Source organism: Gambusia affinis, linkage group LG05 (assembly GCF_019740435.1).
Source record: "Gambusia affinis linkage group LG05, SWU_Gaff_1.0, whole genome shotgun sequence".
Taxonomy (NCBI): Eukaryota; Metazoa; Chordata; class Actinopteri; order Cyprinodontiformes; family Poeciliidae; genus Gambusia; species Gambusia affinis.
The window spans coordinates 2,205,910-2,223,760 of NC_057872.1; the positions used below are offsets into that span (position 1 = coordinate 2,205,910).

At 38.7% G+C, this 17,851-nt stretch overlaps 1 protein-coding gene across 1 annotated transcript in view; it reads left to right on the top strand.

The window, feature by feature from the left end:
• tsnare1 (T-SNARE Domain Containing 1) overlaps nt 1–16,279 on the top strand; it is a 143,021-nt gene extending 126,742 nt beyond the window's left edge. The window contains exon 12 of the mRNA XM_044116732.1: nt 16,045–16,279. The gene's annotated coding sequence lies outside the window, so the exon portion shown is untranslated. The remainder of the gene's footprint in view (nt 1–16,044) is intronic.
• The last annotated feature ends 1,572 nt before the right edge of the window (nt 16,280–17,851 follow it).

The window sequence follows — 17,851 nt, forward strand, 5'->3', positions numbered from 1 at the left end:
ATAAAACCTTTTATAACGGGTTACATGTTTTTATAACTATGTAAACTGTTATAAAGGCACCCATGGAGTCAATGCAACCCCACAGAGTAAAAAACTCTAAGTCACCCCATCCCTTAAAACAGCAAAAGGGTTAAATTATTCACATACTCTTTAAAATCAAATTAACTGTAGTGCCATTTAAAACAAAAGTCATGTTCTGACTTTAGATTGCTGAGTTTCTTCATTCTTGGAATTTAATTTCCTAAAAAATGTATTTATCCATCAAGGCTGTTTAATGCTTGTTCACTCCATCAGTGAACTGAAAATGTATGTTTATATTCTATACATTTTGCCTATTTTTATAACAATTTTATGTTTATGGGAAATGCTTACCTACCAAATATTCCATAATTTATTTAAAGTATTTTTATTTTATTTTTTTTTAGAATGTGGTTGAATGTTCCTCTCCTTTTCACTTCTCATTAAAGTTGCTGTAGGACAACCCAAAATGAGACTGTTTTCTTCATACATTCAGATTGTGACAGTAATTCACATCACTACCATTCCTTTGAATTAGACTTTGTCTCTGTTTCAGTTGGATATTGGTCACTAGTTGAACTCTGTGCTGAAAAGCACGTTTGCTCTCTCTTCACATTCCTCATCTCAGCATCACTGCTTCCCTCCTGTTTGCTCCTCTGCAGAAGCCCCCATGACACGACTTAATGATGTGAAAGATTGATCTCTATGCCAGAAACAGCCCATTATCTAACTAGGAAAAGACACATTTTGGAACCCTGATGTTTTTCAAGTTGCCACTCTGTCCACTGTTGCTCTGGGTTTTCCCAGGATGCAGACTGCTGCCAGGTAGGGCCTCCTTACTTGCAAACAAAGACGATTGATTGGGAAGAAACAGCAGTATGAAGATGTGAAGGATGAGAGAATGTCTACTTTGATGAGTTTTGAATTGCCATAATGTGGTACTCCATTAAGAAAGAGAGGCAGAGGTACATTCAATTGTTAGAAGCTGCTGGTTACAAAGACTATTTAGCTCTTTTTTTCCTGAATAAAATGTTAATTCATTCAGGCAGTCTTTAATCAAGGGAATGTGTAATCCCTCAGAAGTAATTTAGGTTTGACATCTGTGTTCCTGGACCTTCATGCTTTTCTATGTGTTAATATGAAAAGCTTAAGGCATAGAAAGCAACACTAAAGACCCCTGGGCAAAGAACTGAGCAGTCAACAAAAACAGACATAATTCTTTTGTCAAAGGGTATAAAAAGGAGGGAATGGGAAGGAGAGGGGTGGAAACAAGTACTCCCCCTGGTGTGAACTATTTCAGAAATGGCAAACCACATCACAACAAGAAATGCTGATCATATTTTTCATCACATTCATGGGGGATAATTTGTGGTGGAAGACTCGAAATAGCCTAGCCCAGTCCAGAGGTGGAGCTAACTGAGTTGTCATGGAATAATAGACAAATGGCCGTCAACAAACAAAGGCCATCCAACTAAATGAAGCTGGAGCAGTAAAGCTTTCAGGAGCTACATGTGTCAGACTTACTGGAATATTTCAGGGATTTCTCTCATTGACTTGGATTCAACCAGTAGAATTTCAACAATGATGACAATTTTCTACACTGTTTAAGAATTGTAGATTATGTCCTTCACTTCCTGTGGTCCATGTTCAATGGGGTACACACCATGTCACCAAACAGCACAGTGACAGCCTGTCATCCTTTAAATAGGCTGACTAACTTCTTGAAGAATAATTAGAGGCAACACATTCTCACTCCCTACTTGTGATATATGGACACTTGGTTAGGTTGCCTCTGCGTCACAAGTTGATGCATAGGGTACCCCCTTTTCATCATTAATTGATGTTCAGAGTTATCTTATTGAGAGCTATAGCGCTCCCTAAGTGTTGGAAATTGACAACCTAGTCTGTTCTAATTTTTTGAAAGGTATGAAAACTGCAACAATTTGCGCACAATGGATGCATTTGTTAATAATTTGACTTCAACTTTGAAAGATCCTCCAGTTCTCTGAATACATGCTGTGATTTTATCTTCATTTCTATTTATTTATTTTTTTTCAAAAGACAGACACATAACATTTTAATAAGATAGAATTACATCAGTCTCACTGATGTCATCATAACATTGCATTATTCTTATTTTTAAATAATACAAAATTAAAATGATTATGGCAGGTAGATGCTATAAGATTACACACGCATGGGCAATATGCATAAGTATGGCTTATTTCCATCTATTTGCATATGTAAGTAGTTGTGTGTCAAAGGACAAGTTACTTAACACACATTGATTGGATGTACAAAGGAAATGTGTTTGAATCCAGATTTCTTGACTTCAGCATAGGCCAGGTTTTAATAACTAATACGCCAAGTCTTTCTACACAAGTGCCCTGATTTTTATGGGTTTTTTAATGGGTTAAGGGATTTTTTTCTTTTACAATGCACTGCATTGTAAAATATGGACATACTTAACTGTTCTGCACTGGGCTTGGGACAGTGCATGAACATTTTTTGGTTTTGCACCAACCACATCAATAATGTTGGGAAATTGTGGAGTGAAAAGGTAGAGATACACACTTTGAGTAAAGGTAGTGTAAAATCTTAAAATGTGTTGAGTTTTTGATTCTGCTTACTGACAAATGAGACACTGTGGTGTTTCAGAACATGCAGTAATTGCAGTAAGCACGATAAGACAGTTGACTCATTTGAAATATTGAACCCAGGCAGGGGGTTGTTTTCAATGCAGAGCTTGACATTCATTTATGGAGCAGCTAATATCAACTGGTAATACCATTTCCAATGGATGGCTTACATAATTTTATATGTTCCTCCCTGAACCCCTAAAGAACCCTTTCTAAATAACCCTTTCTAAAGCATTAGAAATATTACATGATTAGGATTATCTTTTTATATGGCAGTGGGTAGATACAGCCTTAGGAAATATTTACCATACTTCTTGCTCAATTATTAATTAATCCATTAAGTATCATTACCTTTTAAAGGTAACTGATGGAATGCCAGCCTGTATGTTTCAGTGAGATGCTGATATAACCAACTGTGCAAAACAAATAACCCACAGTAGAAATGTGACAGTGCCAAATTAACCAGAGAAATAACCTTGTTAAAGTGCAAAGTTAAGCTTTGTGACTCGTGAAAAAAAAGGGTCCCTATGCATAATGGATAAGTCGTTGAACCTCTTTAAAATGGAGCACTGTCACCCCCGGTTACATGTGGCCCTGAATCATGGGCCAGGTCCCACTCAGCCCATCTGCACATTAGTGTGTTTGTTTTCATGAAAATGTTGCTCTGTGAGGCTTCCACCTGGGGTGGTTATTGTGTCCCACCGATCAGGCAGCAGCGCACGGAAGCATAACTGATGATGAAGCATCAACAGCATGCTGAGCTGGACTCCGAGTGTGGTGGCTCTCATGTTTTAATCTTAAAATGACAAATACACTCCAATATTCACTAACCCACACAACAAAGTTAGAAAACCCCATTCTGAGGTTCCATGGGCTGTTTTTGCTTGAGAAACTGTTTCAATAGGTTCAGGTATTAATGTAAAAAAATAATAAAAGTGTAACTTAAGTGTACAATACGAAGAAGTTAGATAATTTATAGGACCACTGCAAGAAGGTCAAGTTCATACCTTTTTCATTCCTTTTGACTACTCCATGCTAGATTCCGCATGGAGGATCAATAATCAAGAGAAATGTGAGCGATCCACAGCTACATGCATGTCAAAGATTACTATAACAAATTATGCCATATTGGATTAAATCTGGACGATCCAGAGGAGGAATGACAGACGGTCATGAGGTCAGATAAGAGATAAATAGAAGTTTTTGGTAGAGAAACTTAATTTGCCATGTTTGGAAGAAGAAGAATAATGAGGACAGTCGCAAGAACACCACCCCAACAGTGAAGCCTGGGGATGGAACACCATGCATGGGGGGAGAGCTTTTCTGCAAAGGAGGCAGGAGAGCTGCAGAGCACTAAGGAGAGAAAAGATTGAGCCATGAACTCTGAATCTTGAGCAACAACCTCTTTCTCTCAGTTAGAGCACTGACGATGGGGAGTGGCTGCACGAGAATGACCAGAATTGACCGTAAACACTCAATTCAAGCAGTGGCTCCAAGAAGCATTTCAAGATCCTGGAGTGGCCTCGCCAATCGTCAGACCTGATTTAGATGTGTACAGTTCAGTAAAAAGTTGTTAATCAGGCATCAATTAAACTGAGCTGTGCTGAAGAAGGAAAGTACCTGAAACATGAATAACAGTGTACCTTGAGGACCAGATTTGGTCCAGGCAATAGACAATCGTTAGAGGGAGCTGAAACGCCAAGTTGCCTATGGCAACAGCCACAAAACTTGAAAGATCAGGAGAAGACCTGAATGGATGAGAGAGTTAAAATCCCTGCTGTAGTACTAACCTACCAATAAATACAGGAAACACCTGACTTCTATAAATTGAAAGTTCAGCTTCGGAACCAAATGTTAAGCTCTAATTTCTATTTTATCACACACTTATAATTAATTAAAAATCATACAATATAATTTTCTGGATTTTTTTTTTTTTTTTTTTTTTTTTTTAAGATTCTGCAGTTGAGCTGTACCTATGATGAAAACATCAGACCTCTCCATTGTTTGCAAAATCAATTATAATCCTAATAATTAAAAGCACAGTCAAATTCAACTTAGAATGCCAAAAAAGTAAAAGACTTTGCACCAAAGACTGCATGAAGAGAGTGCAGCACAAAAAAGAAGTCAAGGACAGAGGAACTCTGGTCCAGAGGTACTTTCTAAGAAAAGCAGCAGCAGCAGTTATTTTTCTGGCTGTCTAAGATGTGCCTCTGTTTTGTACTCTGCATTAAGATAAAGTGTTATAAGGTTGAAAATGTCTAAGCTGAGCTGCTGCTAAACTGAGCATAAGACGTTTTTTTGCTGGGTTGCTCAACTTGTCACCAGACACACATGATATTTACTTAAAACCCAAAATTGTACTTCCTTCTCAAGCTATTGACATGACAGTTCCGGAGTCAAAGTCAACTCCATGCACACATGCATGTTTCTTTTTTTGAATATTTTGAACATCCTGCTGGATGGAATGGATTTTAGTCATTGCACATGAGTTTCATCTGACTGGTCTTTGCTTTTCTGGAAGCACATATGCACGTTAGTAAATGGGAGCTACAGCAGCACAGGCAAGATGAGGACTAGGCTGTCACTGTAAGCAGTCAAGCACTTATTCATGAAATGAAATTGCTCTCTGACAATGGCACTGTCTTGCTTTTGAAGCTGCCTGTCTTTTCTGAACTATAAATCCCTTGGCTTGCTCCTCTTTCCTAGCTGTCACTCCAGCTCTTTGCCCCCGCCAACTGAGAAAGTGCAACTACAGAACAGTAGGTTTTTCTTACCTCTGCATAAAGAAACAGGATTTGTCATCAACATTTTCACACTCTTTTAGAAACCCAGAAGGGATAAAGCAAACACTGATGTGATGATAGCTCCTACTTACCCACTGAATGCATTTACTGGGTGACTTGAAGTTCCACTGAAAACAAATTTCCATTGCAAAAGAGAAGTCAAAGTGATTTCCATCCCAGTGTTATTGGCTGACAGGCCAGCTAACTTCCAGCAGACAGACAGCAGGCCTCATGAATATCAAGGAATTTACGGAACCTTTTTAAACAGATTTACTGAAACAAAAACAGAGCATTATCTTTTCATAGGACCTTGGCACTATTAATTAAAGTGCAGTAATCAGCAATAAAGGAAGAGAATCTGGACCAGCTGTATTTCTAAATCAGTTTTGTATCATTATTTTAACAGGACATATTCACTCTTTGTATTGGTTTACACTGAACTATGACAATAAATGCACTTTCTGAACTACAAGTTCTGTGTGTTGATGGTGCAGCAGCAGTGAAAACTGCTTTTAGCTGACGTTTACTACAGCTGCATAAAATCCTTTCAGTCAATCGGCACAGTTTTTAAAGATTGTACAGGGATATCTCAAAAAAAATTTGTATCATGAGAAATTTCAACATTGTCACTAATTTCAATGACAAAATATTCACATACATGCTACTTAGTCTAAACACAACGAGAGCGAGAAGAGGTCAAGTACACACTACAGTTTACTGTTGGGTGAGGATGAGGATGGGGGCATGATAAAGGGCATTCTCCAGGTACAATATATTCCTGTTTTGGAACTCCAGTTTCCTCCCACCATCTAAAAAATGCATGTTGGTCAACTAGTATGATGCTGTTTGTTATATCTGTGTATAACAAACAACAAACATCTGTGGTTGTTGAGCACATCTTGCCTCTTGTTGGTTAAATCTCGGCTGCGCCTCAGCTGCCATATTGCCCTATGTAGAACATGGGGTTTCTTCTGACTTCATTGTTCTGTTGGTTTAAACTCAGTAATTGACCTTCTAGAACCAGAAGAAAAGGTGTTAATCAGAAGCTTTATGATTGCAAAGCAACAATACAGATATTCTAACTAATTAAGGATTAGCATGGCTTTACTTAGTATATTTTTCTAAAGTGAAAGTCTACAGTTCTAATGGCTACATAAAACAACAGTGTTCACAGTTAGATTCCAGCCTACTATTGCAAAGCATGTCAGGCACCCTGTGCCTTTGCGCTCTGATCAGTGTAGCACTCCTGCAGTGAACAGGTAGACTCTTTGAGTGTTCCAACGCTTATCCAAATCCCAGAGGCTGTGTAAAAGCCTTGACTCATGTCTCTGCATAGCCCTATTGCTTTGAAAAATGATCAAAGTGCAGAGTGTTGGTGGGGAACGTAAAACACACAGCAAGCCAAACATCAATTTGTAGGAATCAAGCAGCCAATTCTCAGAGGGTCAGGAAAGTTGTCCTCTGTCTGCTTCAAAGGGAGAACTAATGAAGCCAGAAGTCGCTGCTTTTTGAGAACGACTTGGTGTGGGGTCAATTATTGTGGCCTGAAACCGACAGTAAACCAATTAGCCATTAGTACCAGGCTGTCAGGCAACTGATGGGCGCTCCATTTAATCCCACAAGGGGAGAGAGTTCAAGTATTAAGGTCATGTTAAGTTACATAGTGCATGGTTCTAATTCAGATCAGTCCACACCATGAGTTATCTGCATACTGTGCTCCATTTAGTGCTACTAAATATTTATGTGGTTTTATACAGGCTCTCATTGTCTTATTCAAAAATAAACAGCTAAGGTGTGCTTTGTTTTTAAACACAGACATCAGTTTGGGCTTTCTCGTTCTTTAAAAGGGGTGGAGGTTATGCAAAATACAATATTTTGAGCTTTACATCATGTTGTAATGTTATTCCCTCAAAAACATTCCTGTGTGTTTTGACCCTTTCATGCATGTTTGAGAACTCCTTGAATCTCCCATGCCACTGTTCATGGGTGCCTAAATGCCTGTTGAAAAGCCTATTTCCACACTGGTCTTCTTCAGTGCTGCAGTCTCCAGTGGAGCTTTAGCCTCAGAGCACTCCTCCCCCACACCTTCTACACAGCTCCTTCAGACTAGTGGCAGCAGCAATTGGCAAAAATTGGGTGGAACTTCACATCTGCTGAGCTCATGTGAACTACTTTTCATTGCACAACTGGTAAAAACGTTGTTAAAGGCTGTATGGAGGGTTAGTGTTGTGACGACGCGCTGAATTCGGAATGTTGTGGAATTCAGCGCTGTGGAATTCAGAATGTTGTGGATGAATGGGGCCCAGTCATCCACATACACCGAGAACCCAAAGATTTCAGATTTGGCCTCCACTGATCAGAATATATTCTCCCAACAATTTATTAGTTTGTCCAAATATAATGCAGCACACTTTAAACACACTTCTATGTGCTTATTCTTCACCAATGGAGTCTCATACAATTAATACATTGTAGTTGAATGCACTACTTATTGTTCTGTAGGGAAAAACAATGCCTGATACAGCCAGGGCTTTCTCAATCTCTTTGGCTCTATAAGACACTTCTGGTTATTCTTTTGATTCCTCTGTCAGAAATTTGTGAAATGCACCATGTCATGGTTAGTTTATAGTGAAGCATTTTTCACATGTAGATTACAGCACCAATGGTGCTGCCTGGAACAGTCAGAATGTTTAGAAGTGCAGCTGTAATCATTTCCATTGGTATGGTTTTCAACAGCGAAGCCATTTTGACTAGGCTCCTCTGCTTTCATAAGTTTAAATAATACTTTAGTGATGAGAAACATTTTAATAGGCCATCAGTTGATATGGATTTGGACATATGTAAGAAGTACTTATGAGGTAGGAACAGATGTTAGGTAATGCATTTGCTTTTTGTAGGTGTTACTCCAATCCCAAGTGTTCAATAATTATTATATGATGCCATCAAATTTAACATCATGTACAAACAAAGATCTGATTTCTTTGCATTCAAACAATGTCTTGTGGGAATTTCATTTCAGTAGAAATACATTGGCATCTTTAATACTTATTTTTTCAGCTCTTTGTACTTGAAAACCTTATCACTTTTTATCAACCTGATATGTATTGTTTGAGTAAAACCTTGTACTTTCTTTGGTGGAACATAACACACTAAGCAACGCAAATTGAAATTCACTGACTGCTGCTGAAAACAATCAGGTTTTTTGTCCAATCATGAAGTGTTTATTTTAATTGTATGCCTTTCTCGATTGAGACAAAAACTTCACAATTATGAAGTAGTAGCAAATAATTGTTGCCACGAGAATGTCCTGAAATCTATGAAAGCACAAAACAGGCAGACTTGGCAGACTTGCCAGGTTGTTAATGAGTTTTAGTGCTCAACAGAAAACGGTTAATTAAAATTTAATTCACATGAATTCTCCAAGCAGAATCATAGTGTTTGTGTCTATATTTTGAATCATTTTGTTCATCCTCTGACTCGCAGCTAATTAAGTCACCCTAATTAATTAAGTCAAACTCACTCCATCGCTGAGCTCCTAGTTTATAATACAGACTAAATCATGTTTACTATACACATCAGAGCAAATTTCTTTACCTGTAAATAATTATTAAAACAATATGTGTGGCGGATCTTAGTAGAGAGCCATCAGATGACAACGCACACTAATTACTCACCTTTACATTACATTCACACTTCCACCTCCTCCTTAAAGCAGGGCCTGTCACACCTTGACTGCATGTTCTCATAGACACTGACTGGAGCCCCTGCATTTGGCACCTCTGTATGATGTTATACATCACAGTACCTGGCTGTGATTGCACCCCAGTCGCTCACAGCAGGCTATAACCCAGCCTAATTACCAGGCAGCCTGCAATAAGTCAACAGCGATTGAGAAAAGGGACCAAAAGGCAGAAAGTCCCACCCTCACCTGAGCAAACACTGGCATCCATTTTAATAAAGAACTTCCCTCTGGCAGTCAGGGAACAGGAGGGAAAAAGGTGCGATGCATAGAAAACGTCATGAAATGAAGCAGAAAACGTTACACCAAGCACTGTGGCACATTTTCTGTTTGCTGCAAGAAATTGAGAATGTGTCATTTTTTTCTCTGCTCTAGCATATTGTGTAGGTATGTTGGCTAGCTTCTTTGTCTGATACAGCCAGGGCTTTCTCAATCTCTTTGGCTCTATAATACTCTCCTGGTTATTCTTTTGATTCCTCTGTCAGAAATTTGTGAAATGCACCATGTCATGGTTAGTTTATAGTGAAGCATTTTTCACTATAAACTAAGTTATTCAGCCAGTTGGCTTGATTATTCAGGAGTTTTTCTTACAGCAAGCTCGAACTTATGAGGACACTTTTTTATTTCATGTGTTTAACTCCGCTTCTTTAGTTATATTATTTTCTGTATATAACATAACAAAACATTATGATGGGGGTGGGCAAGGCCAAATGTAATTATGGTCAAGAATTTTTTGTTCTAAAATATGCCTATTGGTATTTGGTAGTAATAAATGTGGATCTATTCCTGCAGTGGTGAGGAATAACCCCCTTCCCAAACACACTCACACACACGCGTGCAACGCCCACATATGTACACTCATCCCAAATGCAAAAATTGTTTGGTGTCTGACCCAACTTTTGACTTTGAGTCCATAAATCGTTCATGTAAAGTATGAAATGCTTGGAGCACTACAGACAGAAAGAGCTTCAGTCTATCTCTTTTCTTGGTCAGTCTCAGCATCACAATAATGAAAAGACATAAAACAACTTCCGTCACCCGAAGAACACACTGTGGTTTGCTCTCCAACCACTGTCACCTGCAGACTGCATCTGGATCTCCAGTTTCTGTGTCCTCTGCTCTAATGGGCCCAACACACTCAGCAATTTCTGTCAGATACATTAAAGTCAGAACAAGAACAAGTCTGACAGGAATTTGTCTGAAATATGGTAAACATTAATTGCTGCTCTACATTGAGCAGTACTCTTATATCTTCATCAGCAACACATTTACATACTACAATTATTCACCCCAAAAGCTGAGATAGTAGAGACAGGTAACATTTGGTATCACAATGTATGTTAAAAAAAGTTTTAATAATCCCTGTGTCACTTTTAATGAGATTTATTTTCTGCCTCCAGCAGATACACGATCATCATCAGACCTTACAGGGATGCTGACAACCAGTCTTTACTTGAGTACAATTGTCTAACCAAAACATGACAGAGGCTGCCACACACATGGCCAATCAGGAGTGAATGTAATCACTCCCAACATGCAGTCAGCACACTCTCTGCAGGGGTCTCTCACTGCCGGTAGCTTCGTTTTGAAATGTACAATGGACCGCACTGCACTGAGCAGTAAAGCCGGCGCTGGAGGAATCAGGCCTTAATTAAAGTTGTACTAATTAAGACAGTCCTGAAAAAGAGCAGGGCTTTGATAGCATTAAAGTAATCACAGTGGAGCTTGCAGAGTGATTTTGTACAGCAGCTGAATGCTGATAGTATCTCTTAGCAATACACTGAGGAGTTCTCCCTGTCTAATCCAATTCTGGTGAACTGGTTACACACTGACAATTGCTTCTGTAAGGCTGTTTGTTGTGCAATTTTAATGTTGCCATGATCAACAGATCTGTGAGATTGTTTGGAAAAGAAAAGAGCGCTGAATTAAAAACTTTTTGTAAACAAGTACCAGCATATTAAGTATGTATGACCCTCTTTTTTAAAATGTTTATGCAGCAGTTATGCTGGTATATTATTTTTTACTTGATTGTTCTATGTAAGTTTCCCACAATGACCATTCATAATGATTTTTTTTTTCAAATTAAACACACACACCAATTTGCAAAAAAAAAAAAAAAGAAACTATGGCATTATGCTGTTGAGTGGATTATGGAGTAGTTTTGATGCAGAGCACCTTATAACATCTGAACAAATTACTTCAGACACATTTTTACTCCAATGAAAGAAAGTCAGAATACATGTCCATAACGTTTTCAAACCCTTACTGGATTCTGTTTTGTTATTCGTCTATGAAGATTTAAGCTGTGTAAACCCTTAATCATTTTTTCAGTGTATCTATGTGAAAAAATTTAAGATTTGATCAAGACTAAGGAATACCACTTCATTCATTTTCAGTGTAACCTGAACTTCTTGAATATCAGATAAATTATAATCAAACGCTTTCAGCAATTAAAAACAAGTAATGAACATATTACTATTGCACTTTGACAATATAAGAACACCCGCCACAAAATTCTTTATGCAAATATGTGAAACCCCTGTTCCCTGCTCCAGAATGGTGAATCCCTCTAGACATCCTGAAGTTGTGAACCCACTGGGTGAAAGCACTGTGAGGGTGAATACAGGGATGCTCCACCACAAAGAAGCCTGCAGGAAGGTCTGCAGTGACCAATTCCCAACATCCGAAAATACACACACTAGGAATATTTATTAAAAAATGTGTGGTGCCATCATTTGACAATTCTGACACTAACAAGTTATTCACAACACATTAAAATTGTTATTAAAAATGATTAAAATTGGTCCCACTTTGGTACTCTACTGCAACTTTCAGTTGGAAAACAAACATTAGTATTAGCTTGCCGTGTAACTTCTGGGCCACCTGCTTTTCTTAAGCTGCAAAGCCAGGAATCTCCTGCAGATATTGGCTGTCCTTCTCATCATATTTGCTGCTTTCTCCCATTGTGCCTCTTTTCTTGCTATGTCAGAGGAATCCCAGACAGGATAAAAGCAGAAACAGCCCAGTTCTCTTCATCTGTTCTGTCAGAAAAATGACAAGACCCATTTTGGTTTCATAGTTATGAAGAACAACACAAAGAAGGTGGCAGTAGGGACCTCAAGTTGTTCGCCAACTGCATTAAAAATACAAGAAGTCCCACCCTGCCACAGACATTGCAGGGTCCATAGAAACACAATCACTTCAGAGAAGAGATTGTGGAAAAGGGGCATTGGTTTACAAGACTCTAGGGAGATTGAGTTTCATGTGTTGATTCTTTCAAATAATTTTGATCATTTTTGGACAAAGAATTAGAAGTTATCGCTTACAGTGGAGGTATGAGACATGTTGGAAAAGGAAAATGGCCTCTATCAGCTCCAGCCCACAACTGGCTGACCTCTCAGCCAGGTGTGGGCTGAAAGGTCCACTGTCATTTGTTTCAGAAGTTATTCTGAGAGGAATGGGGAACTACTTACCAACTTGCACAGATAATGTTGCACTCTGAGAAGAATATAAAATAGTTTGTGGATGCAGTTGCTGCTTTTATGTTGTGAGGATCCTTCCTCCTATTAGCAGGAGCCTTCAACATGCATCACATATATTTCAAGTCTGCAAATATTCTGCCACTTGCTTGTGAAAACAACTGATTATGGTGACTTGTCTGTCACCCTACAGACCTGGAATCATAGAGACCTTTTCCAAGACTACACCATGGAAGAAAAATAACAATATATCTGCATGTAGAGACATCAGGATGCCGCTGTGTAGGATAGAAGGTGTGTGGTTTAGTGTCTTGTACCCAGCATGACTCAGAATCTTCTACTGAAACCTGGAAAAATAGTTCTCCATCCTGGAGAAGACCCAGCTCTACATCTCAACAAATACTGCTGCCAAATGATCCTTAATTGTCTAGTCCTCAGAATTTACTTTTGCCTAATGAAGATATTAGTTGGTGATGAAGCGTCCATTTTTATGTATCATCATGTACCATATTTGAAGTACTTCTTCAATTCAAATATACAGTAGATTTACTCATGTGTATGTGTGACTAAAGTTGCTAAATAGAAGAAACAGACTTGAGTAGGTTTCAGTATGTGCAACAGTTAATTTTCCCTAATGTCCTCATGTATCTAGGTTACTACCTGTTCTCATTTATTTTTATTCATTCACTACTTTGTTCATTATGCACCTCATTCATCCAGCATCCCATTATGTGACGCATTCGTATTGGACAGCATAGAAATAAATCATAGCACTGGGTGATGTTTGCAACATTTAAATTGTGGCTGCGTGGTTTCTGTTGCAGAGCTCTAAGACAGGAGACGTGGAAGACATCACAGGATGTCTACTGAAGCTCGTGATTTTGTTGGTACCAGTAGCTGATCTGTCCCATCAGACCAGAAGTAGTTTCTAGAAGAGAAAAACCTGAAAGAGCGCATAAAGATAAAAGCTTAAAAATCTGCAACAACTGTAAAACTAGAGAGTAGTAGAAAATGCAGCAAAGTGAGGAAAAAGTGGTCATTAACTCCCCCAGCAGTCGTCTACTGTTCCATTTGTAGTCAGAACAGGTGACTTCCTCTTCCTGAAGTGAAGTCTGGGAAGTTTTAAAACTCCAACTTAAATATCCAATATGGCCACTCCTAGTATTAACAGTAGGCACCTGTGGAGAAAACATGCATATATTTCATGATGCACTTAAAGTGTGTGTCTAAAATCAATATTACAGATGGCACCTGCAACTCTTACTGCACTTATTAAAAGTGGTTTTTGCTTATGGAATGTGCAACTTTCCTAAGACATGCTATGAGCAATGATATTGCAATATTAGAATTCTGACTTTGACTATGTTTACTGGAGCACTGTTAACTCAGGTGTGATGTCATGTCAAGGTCAAAGACCGGACTTTCGAAATAAATGGAACACAGCATAATCCTGCAGCGTTAGCTCAGACTTAAGTCAGTTTAACTTTGTCAAGAAGAAAAGTTTTAAAAATGGACAGGACTAAAACTGCCTCTTGGACTGAAACTGGGAGCTGGTTCCAGAACTAAAAGAGAACTAAAATATCTGGCTCTGATTATTCTTTTAGAACCTCCAGCGATCTGGAGGGAAGTGATCAGATTTGTGATGTAATTTTTTGTTGAAAATATGTCTTAGTAGATCACAGACATCAAAGATAAATATTGTAGTTTTTTTGTTTTTAATGTTTTGACTGTCAAATTATTAACAGAGTATATTCTGCACAAGTTATTTCTGTTATTGTGGTAAGCAACTGCAATTACTTACAATACTAATTTAAATTTTCCATGAATTCTTTTAGTGGTTTTAATGAATTGCACAGTTGGAGTTTTGCTGGAGTCTTTACTTTTTTGGAAGAAAAAAGCAGTCAAAAATGTAAATTGAGAAATTAAGTCAGGGAGTGGCAAAATCTCAACAACAAAGTTGAAAGTTTTTTCTGGCGGAGTTAAAACTTTAAAGGTCTCGCTGCAATTTTCTTACATTATCACTGAGTTTTAATCAATGTGCTGGCGTAATGTATGGCATAATTCATTTTCAGTAGGAAAACAAAACATTAGAGAACAAAGACAAACAGTCCCAGAAAACAAACAGGATACTCATTATTTTGTGTGATTCAATTACAAAGGGGGAGTGTCTTTGCATTTTCACTATAACAAATTACCTCTTGTAGCAGAACAAATGCCTGACATAAATCATTTGTCATATTTCATTATGGCACCAACCAGTTTTGAATGCACTCTGATTTCCATGCTTCCCCCTGATTACCATTCTCACATTTAGTCTCGCTGCTGTTTATGGTGCTGATGAAGAGTTGTGTGTTTTCCACAATTATTTTTGTACTTGGCTGATTTATAGACAACACTTCCTTTCGCTTGCAGCAAATGTAAAGCCCTCTCTGAAATTTGACACTGCTTTAAATTTTTACCATTTGAAAAGGATGCACTCTTCTGGCAACCTCTGTACTATAAGAAAACCCCTGTTAGATCTGTAGCAATGGATTTAATCCATCCACTGTTAGTATCAGCAACAAATGTCAATCTAATTCTTAAATCCGACGTCAAACTGATCCATCCACAAATCCAGTTTCCATGAACCTGCTTATCTAATCTTCCACTGAAAATGTAATCTTATAGCTAAAAATGTGTTGGATAATTAGAAATAAAATGTATACCCAGCTGTTGTCCAGTCTTCTTTAAGTTTAAACAGGTGTGGCTTTGAACAAGTTCAAGTTTTAAGTTCCTGGCGTACCGTTCATGCATCCACAATAATCTCAGTGATTCATAACAAGCTCATTCTCTCATCTGTTCTATTTAAATCAGACTCTTTTGCAGATTCTGTGCGGGCTGGGGAAAATAAGAAGATTCTTTTCCAAAAGACCAAAGCCCCATGCAGAGTCTGCACCTCCCTAGCCCTCCATCATTCTCCCCAGATGAACAAATCTGGTCCTTCCATTCCTTCATCCTCTCATCCCTTCTTCCCTCATCCCTCCATCACTAATATGTACATCCCTTCTTCCTTCCATCCTTCATCTCTTCATCCTCCACCCCTCAACCCTCTTCCCCTCATCACTCATCCTTTCATCAATAAATTTTAAATGTATATCTTTGTGGCATGGTCTTTGCTAATGAAATGGCGTTAATGTGTTAACGTAACACATTTACTTAAGTTAATACTTAAGCTAACTTAAGTGTTAACTCAACCACGCTAGGCCACACCTCTAATTTTCCAGGCGGCCTACTTGTGTTCTGCTCCCCACTTATCTCAGTCTGTTACGTTTCGTCAACCTCACCCTTCCTTGCTTTCGTTTCATCCTCCTTCACTAATAACCATGTTTTGTTTCTTTGTGCTGCAGGTTTTATCTGGAGGGTCCTATGCAGGCTCAGGAAAATAAGAAGATCCATTTTGCAAAGACCAAACCCCCATGCAGAGTCTTCACCTCCCAAGTGAAGACTCAAATCAAGATCATTCATCATTCAACCCTTACCCTTTCATCCCCCCATCCTTCATATCTACATCCCTTCACCCTTCCATCCATCATCCCTTACCCCTTCTTCCTACATTCTTTCATCAATAAATCTTGAAATGTATATCTTTGTGGCATGGTCCTTGCTAGTTAAATCCTCCTTAACTATTTTTTTCTTCCTAATCAAAGCCATGGCTCCAAATCCTCACCTTTACAATCTCCTTTAAAGTCTAACTAATCTGGGCACAATTTTTATTTGCCTCATTTTCTTTATTATGAAACCCAAATGTAAGATGTTAAAGTTTACAATATGGGAAACCAACAGCGCCACCTGGAATAACTCCAGGAAAATATTTCAATCTGGAGAGACTCAGGCAGAGAAAGGAAAACAATTAGAAACGTTTAATGACATTCATGAATTAAATCTTTGGCGCTCGGGCCCTGGCTGAGGACACCGATTATCGCAAAATTTGCGATAGGCTCAGATGAGCAGTCCTGATGCTGATAGGAATGTCAACCCCCCGGGACCCGACACAGGTGGTGGAAGTTGGTGAAGAATGCGGCCGAAGGGCCGGACGAATGGAGGTGAAGGGGTTGTGGTGGGTTGAGCTCTGCTGGAAAGTGGAAGACGCCATGGACGGAGGTCCTAATCAGTTGGGACTTGGATGGTGATTGGACGTGACATGTCTTGGACCAGCGTTGATAGGTCAACGGTGATGAGCGGGATGCACCGGTTGGATAATGCAGGTGGGGCTAGAAAGAGTCTTCCAGTTTGAATTTGCGCTGAGGCTTCATAATGTAATAAAGACACAGGTAAGTTCTACTGGAAAAGAGACAAGATTCAGAATGTTCTACAAAAATGTATTAAACTTCAGTATGTTCTTTAAATTAACAATAACCTGAAATTGAATGGTTAAAACAAAGAATGCATTTTTAACAAAACTGATTGTAATAAAATGTTTAAATTTCAAAGGAAACTGAGGCTTACCAGTGGGGGGAAGTAGTGAGAAAAGGCGCAACATCCAGTTTAAAAAAGGGATCACCCTTGACACTACAAAAACACGGCAAACACAAAAACAAAACGCACAAGACAACACACCGCCACCTCAGAAGCCTCAGTCCCTAAAATAAAGACAAAAATGAAACAATACGAGTACAACAGTGATACAATAGCACTACAATATTGCACTTCATCCTGTTAGTAGTGCCATCAATGCTCCCGGCAGTGGGGGAAAGTTCAGGAAGGCCTTTTAAAACATTTCTTTAAAGGCAAAACAGTAGCGAGTGTCAATCCAAGTGTAATGCTGATCAGAGACTCATCAGGATGCTAAAAAAATAGAGCAGATTATTAATACAACTGCTGACGAAAACTATAACTTATAGTAGCTGCTTACATGTGACCTGGTAAATTACCACACTGCCAGATAAACAGATCCACAATTCCGCCTATGCAGCACAGCTGTAACAAAATGCTACAATAGGCTTTGTTTATATGGGGTGGATGTTACCTAGCCACTCTAGCCCTTACCTTCCTGGCAGCGAACAAACAAACGGACAGATCAGTCCAGATGTTGGAGGAGCAGCAAAGGAGGCTAAACAGATCAAACCAGTTTGCATTAATGGCTACGATTAAAGCTAACAAAGAAACAGCCATGCTTACCCACCACAGTTTAGCAAACAAAGGAAGCAGAACGAT